We start from the raw sequence: 6000 nt of genomic DNA, 5'->3' as shown, positions 1-6000 counted from the left end.
CAATATAATTACCAATAAGGCTAATATAATTGCCAATCAGGCAAATATATAACTTCGAATTGGGCTTTTTCACCCACAGGGTTATTGATTGATGGAACTGCCTACCTGTCGAAGCCTTAAACTGCCAAAACTGTGTTGAATTTCAAAATATAATTGGAACAGATCATCAAGGCAAATGGGGATAGGGGTGAGACCTTCAACAAGCCACCGGCTTCCTGTTCTCATTGAAGCCACTAGGGTTAGTGGCCCTCAGGTAAATCGGGTAAAGTCTTATTCCCAGACAATTACAGCATAACTGATAAAATAGGGTACAGTAATATAAATTTCTGGTTAATTTTGAGTGATATAAATTTCTATAGTAATATAAATTTAAATTTCATATTCACTTCACTGACAGTTATAAATGCCAGTCTGCCTTCAATAAACTCTTTGGTGAAATATTTATAATCAAGAGAGGAACTCATTTATTTATTTATTTATTTATTTATTTATTTATTTATGCATATACAAGAATGTACATTGGGAATGTGAGGATACATAATATGGTAGTTACAGTCTTGTAAAGCCACTAGTACGCGCAGCGTTTCGGGCATGTACTTAATCTAAGAAAATTTTAAGGAGGTAAATACTTGCAAAATTTATAGACAAAAAAATGATAACCGTTACATGGAATGAAAAAAAGAAGATGAGAGAAAATTGTAGGTACAGTATATTAAAGCACATAGGTAGCTAAAATTGATTGCAATGACAGCTTGAATGGTAGTTGACAAAAATTGGTAGTCACAATACAGCATATGGCTAGCACATAAAAGAAGACAGCAATGAACACAATGATAAAGTTGTTTAATACTACATAAAAATTAGGAGATTGGGTAACACTAGGTACAGAGCAAATTTAAAGCTCAGTGTAAATAAGCCTAAGCAAAAAATAAAAAATGGACATCAGTTTGCATATGAATCTGATGAGAAAATTCCTTGATTAGTATACATTTCCCTTCCAATGAAATGGTCTCATCTTAAGTATGTCTCAGACTGTCTTCTTCACCAACTCCATTGCTAAATAATATTACAACAAAAATGTCCATAACTTAGCTACAGAGTATATTAAATTTTAAATAAATTTCCACAGAGAGCAAAAACAAAGCACATTATTATTTACATAAATATGAAGAAAAACATTTAAAGCTTTGCTTTATCTTTGCTAAACTAAAGAGATTTTTCTATACTTATAAGCAATTTTCAGTTTTCCTACAGTGACAGCTTCTCTAGTTCTTGCTTGGTCATCTAACTTTCATAAAAGAACAATATAATAAAATATCTTTAGATCTTTACCTTTCATTGTTTAGTGTATTTCTCAAACAAAATATAATTACCTCTGAAGAACATTCAACTGAACAAATCCACAAGGGCCATGACAAGGATTCGAACCTACATCCAAAATCATCCCAGACGCTGCCTTAATCGACTGAGCTACGACATGGTCCAACTGACAGTGTGATAACACACTGTTAGATTAAAGTTAATATACCATTATGTGCCTCATTATCCTTTAACATTCTCTTAATTATCTTCCACACTCAAAGTGTATAGCCTATTATTTGCATGTGTCATCTTGTGCCTCTTCATATGTCCACGGTGACGGAATGTCTTCCCACACTCTGGACACTCCTGAGGTTTGTCATCTAAATGCACTAACATGTGAGTGTTCATACTTCCACACTGATTGAATCTCTTCCCACACTCTGGACACTAATAAGGTTTATCACCTTAATGCACCACCATCATGTGAGTCTTCATATTTCCAACACGATTGAATCTCTTCCCACACTCTGGACACTTATGTGGTTTGTCACCTGAATGCACCATCATGTGAGTCTTCATATTTCCACGCTGACTGAATCTCTTCCCACACTCTGGACACTCGTGAGGTTTATCACCTGAATGCACTAACATGTGCTTTACTATAATTCCACGTTCTTTAAATTTTTTGCCACACTCAGCACATTGAAAAGGTCTCTCATCCGTATGCACCATCATGTGAATCTTCATATTTCCAACACGATTGAATCTCTTCCCACACTCTGGACACTCATGTGGTTTGTCACCTGAATGCACTAACATGTGAGACTTGATTTGTCCACGCTGACTGAATCTCTTCCCACACTTTGGACACTCATGTGGTTTGTCACCTGAATGCACTAACATGTGAGACTTGATATAACCAAGATGACTGAATCTCTTCCCACACTCTGGACACTCATGAGGTTTGTCTTCTGAATGCACTAACATGTGAGTCTTCACATGTCCACGCGTACGGAATCTCTTCCCACACTCTGGACACTCATGAGGTTTATCACCTGAATGCACTAACATGTGCTTTACTATAATTCCATGTTCTTTAAATTTTTTGCCACACTCAGCACATTGAAAAGGTCTCTCATTCGTATGCACCATCATGTGAATCTTCATATTTCCAACACGATTGAATCTCTTCCCACACTCTGGACACTCATGCGGTTTGTCACCTGAATGCACTAACATGTGAGACTTGATTTGTCCACGCTGACTGAATCTCTTCCCACACTTTGGACACTCATGTGGTTTGTCACCTGAATGCACTAACATGTGAGACTTGATATAACCAAGACGACTGAATCTCTTCCCACACTCTGGACACACATGAGGTTTATCACCTGAATGTACTAACATGTGTCTTATTATAGTTCCACGTTCTCTAAATTTTTTGCCACACTCGGCACATTGAAAAGGTCTCTCATCCGTATGCACCATCATGTGAGTCTTCATATTTCCAACACGATTGAATCTCTTTCCACACTCTGGACACTTATGTGGTTTGTCACCTGAATGCACTAACATGTGAGTCTTCATATTTCCATGCTCACTGAATCTCTTCCCACACTCTGGACATTCATGAGGTTTATCATCTGAATGCACTAACATGTGACGTTTCACATGTCCAGGACGGGTGAATACCTTCGGACACTGTGGACACTGGTGAGTCTTCATCTTCCTTATGACAGGTGCAGTTTGTGTGAAGGTTTTCTCCCCCGGATGTTGGGAGAAGCGTCAAGGCTTGAGTGTTGTTTCTTAGAGTTAGACGTGATGTGAGCACTTGGCGGTCAATGGTGGTGCTTCTTCTTTATGATAGGTACAGTGTGTGTCAAGGTTTTCCCTTAATGCTCGTGCTGGACATCACCGGCGGGTGCTGCTAAAATGGCGACGGTTGTTTACCCTCTCATCACCTAAGCGTTCCAATGTTTTTGTCTGGTTCCACATATCATTTTTCCTACTTCTTACTTTTGTTTATAATTGGTCATTTACAATTAACGCTTGTATTTATCCCTATGTTTTTCAATCAAAGAATATACTTGGAATTGTTTCTTTAAACATAATGCTACATGATTATACTTTTTTGAAGGAAACAGCTCTCCCATAGTGGATGTGCTCCGAACCATAATGGAATTGACCCAATTATCAGTTGGGTCAACCCAAGTATCGCGTTTCCAAAATGGTCGCCCATGTTGGAATAGACGAACGCCGAAAAAATATGGTTGAAAACATCTTGATAACTTAAATTATTTATTAGTCACAAGAATTACAGAAATAGAAACTTTATATAAAACCTTTCCCAGACAAATATTTTTTAAGTAAAACCGCAGATATTTGTAGTTGTATAAAAGTGGCAGTTTAGACACTCCGTAAATTGACAACATCGCACACTAATATTTTTACCACTCTCGCATGTGTACGTGTTCACTATTAAAACGACAATATAATGCAATTAATAATTAAAATCTTCTACTTGACAGGCATATAGTTATTAAATTAAATTGAAATTGAAATAAGTTTATTGATGTAAAATACACACAAAGGGATGAGGTAGCTCAAGCTATTCTCACCCCGTTCAGAACATCGTGTTAATACATATATATACACACATTACAAACAATAAACATATTACCAAACATTCTGAGAGATAAACATATACATTTCCTCCTTCACAAGTAGTTTAGTGATTGTCATGTTCATAGAAAACGTTTATATGTGTTGTGGCTCAGATGCCAGCAAAGAGGTAAACAAGAAAGTGTACAAGACGCCAAGCTTGGTAGCTACTAGTCATGTAATCGTTTATAAGTATTAAAGTCAGTAACCAAGCAATGGCTTTATATCAACCCTACAACCAAGAGTTCCTCAGCAACACACTGGCGATGCGGATGAACTGTGAACGCAGGTATTTGTTCAACCCCAGCTAGGTCCGTCTAATTACCACAAGCTAACACAAGCTACACAAGCATCAGAAAGCTTCCTGGCAATACGTTAGTAATGAATAAATATGATATATTTACTCATTATAATGTTGGTGCTGAACGTACAACACGAAAAAACATAATTTTAATCTGAAAAAGTATCTTTTTACAAAGAAATTAGACGAAAATAAAAAGCTGGTGACGCCAAATCAAGTCGACGATCCAAGCGTCAATGTTGTGGAACGACTTATCCAAGACAGATTGTTTCCTGGAGAGTGTTTGCTGGCATATATTATTGTAGTTTATACCATTATTTCAATTTGTGACAATTTGAGCAGAGAAGTGCCACGTGTGTACAAGAGGCTGATATGCCAGCAATTATAACAGCAATTAATTAAGTGACATTAACACTAGAGTATCTATTCGTTTCATGCGGAGAAAAGGAGGGGACAAGCTGTTTCAGAGGGTTCAGACCTGCTTGAGTGACGTACACACTTCCAGGAAACTGAGGGAGCCACGCTACACGAGGGGATTAGCTCATGACCTCAGGGAATACGACGTACTTGACTGCTGTAATCCCTCTCGACAGTGTAATATGTCTGCTCCCTGGAAAGCACAGAAAATAGACGTCGAAATTGTACCCCTCAAGGAGAAAAAGATTCATCATGAATCGGGACAATAACGGTGTTTGTATGGAAGCATGATATCTCGGTTACCAAGAGGCAACAGTTTACATGTATATTGCGACGGGTCGGTGGCGGAGGATGGCAAGGCCGGGTGTGGTGTCCTAATAAGGGAATATACGGAGTTTGGGACTGTGGACAGGATAATTGAACTCCGGCTTAGTAATTATATATCATCCACACAAGCTGAACTGCAGGCCATTCTGGCGTGTTTGGAGGAAGTACGTCATGACGACAAAAATGTTTTTGTATTTGTCGATAGCCGAGGAGCACTGGAGTCCTTAAACAGTCGAAACCCAGTCTTCATGTCTATAGTTGAGGACTGTAAGAGAAGAATAACTGAGATACAGCTGAAAGGTTATAGTGTGAAATTCATGTGGATTCCATCTCATGTTGGAATAGTGCTCAACGAGGTGGCGGTTGACTTGGCCAAACGTTCCACATCAAAACCACAAGTTGACATTGAATGTGAATTCACAATGAGACAAATAAGAAGCAAAATCAGAAATATTCAGGCACAGGCGGGAGTGGAGAGGAGAGAGATAATGTATGAGAGTAGTCAAACCATGCAACACTACATGTATGTGAGTCAAAACACCCATTTCACTTATGGTAAAAGGAGAAATGCTTGGAGTGACTCTGTGTACATGCGGCTCAGGCTTGGGTGCAAATATTACTGGGAATATGGGATAGATGTTCATGATAATGACACGAAGTGTAAACTATGTGGTATGTTAAGGTCTCACACCCTGGCCCATTATGTTTTTGATTGTCCGTTGATTAATGTATATAGAAACACTGAGATAAGGACTGTTCCTGAACAAATAGCCTGGATGTGTCACAACGGAAAGGTTGATGATATTCTTGAGAGATATAAGAATTTTGCACCAAGATTGTAATATTTTGTTGAATTATCTGCATGTGTCTTGCAAATTGTCTATACAGTATACCTAGGTCATAAAAGTATGTGTGTGTACGTCTGATAACATACTACTTGTGAAGGAGGAAATGTATATGTTTATCTCTCAGAATGTTCGGTAATATGTTTA

The sequence above is a fragment of the Procambarus clarkii genome, chromosome 35, assembly GCF_040958095.1.
Source record: "Procambarus clarkii isolate CNS0578487 chromosome 35, FALCON_Pclarkii_2.0, whole genome shotgun sequence".
Classification (NCBI taxonomy): Eukaryota; Metazoa; Arthropoda; class Malacostraca; order Decapoda; family Cambaridae; genus Procambarus; species Procambarus clarkii.
Note: the sequence above shows the minus strand (reverse complement) of the source record.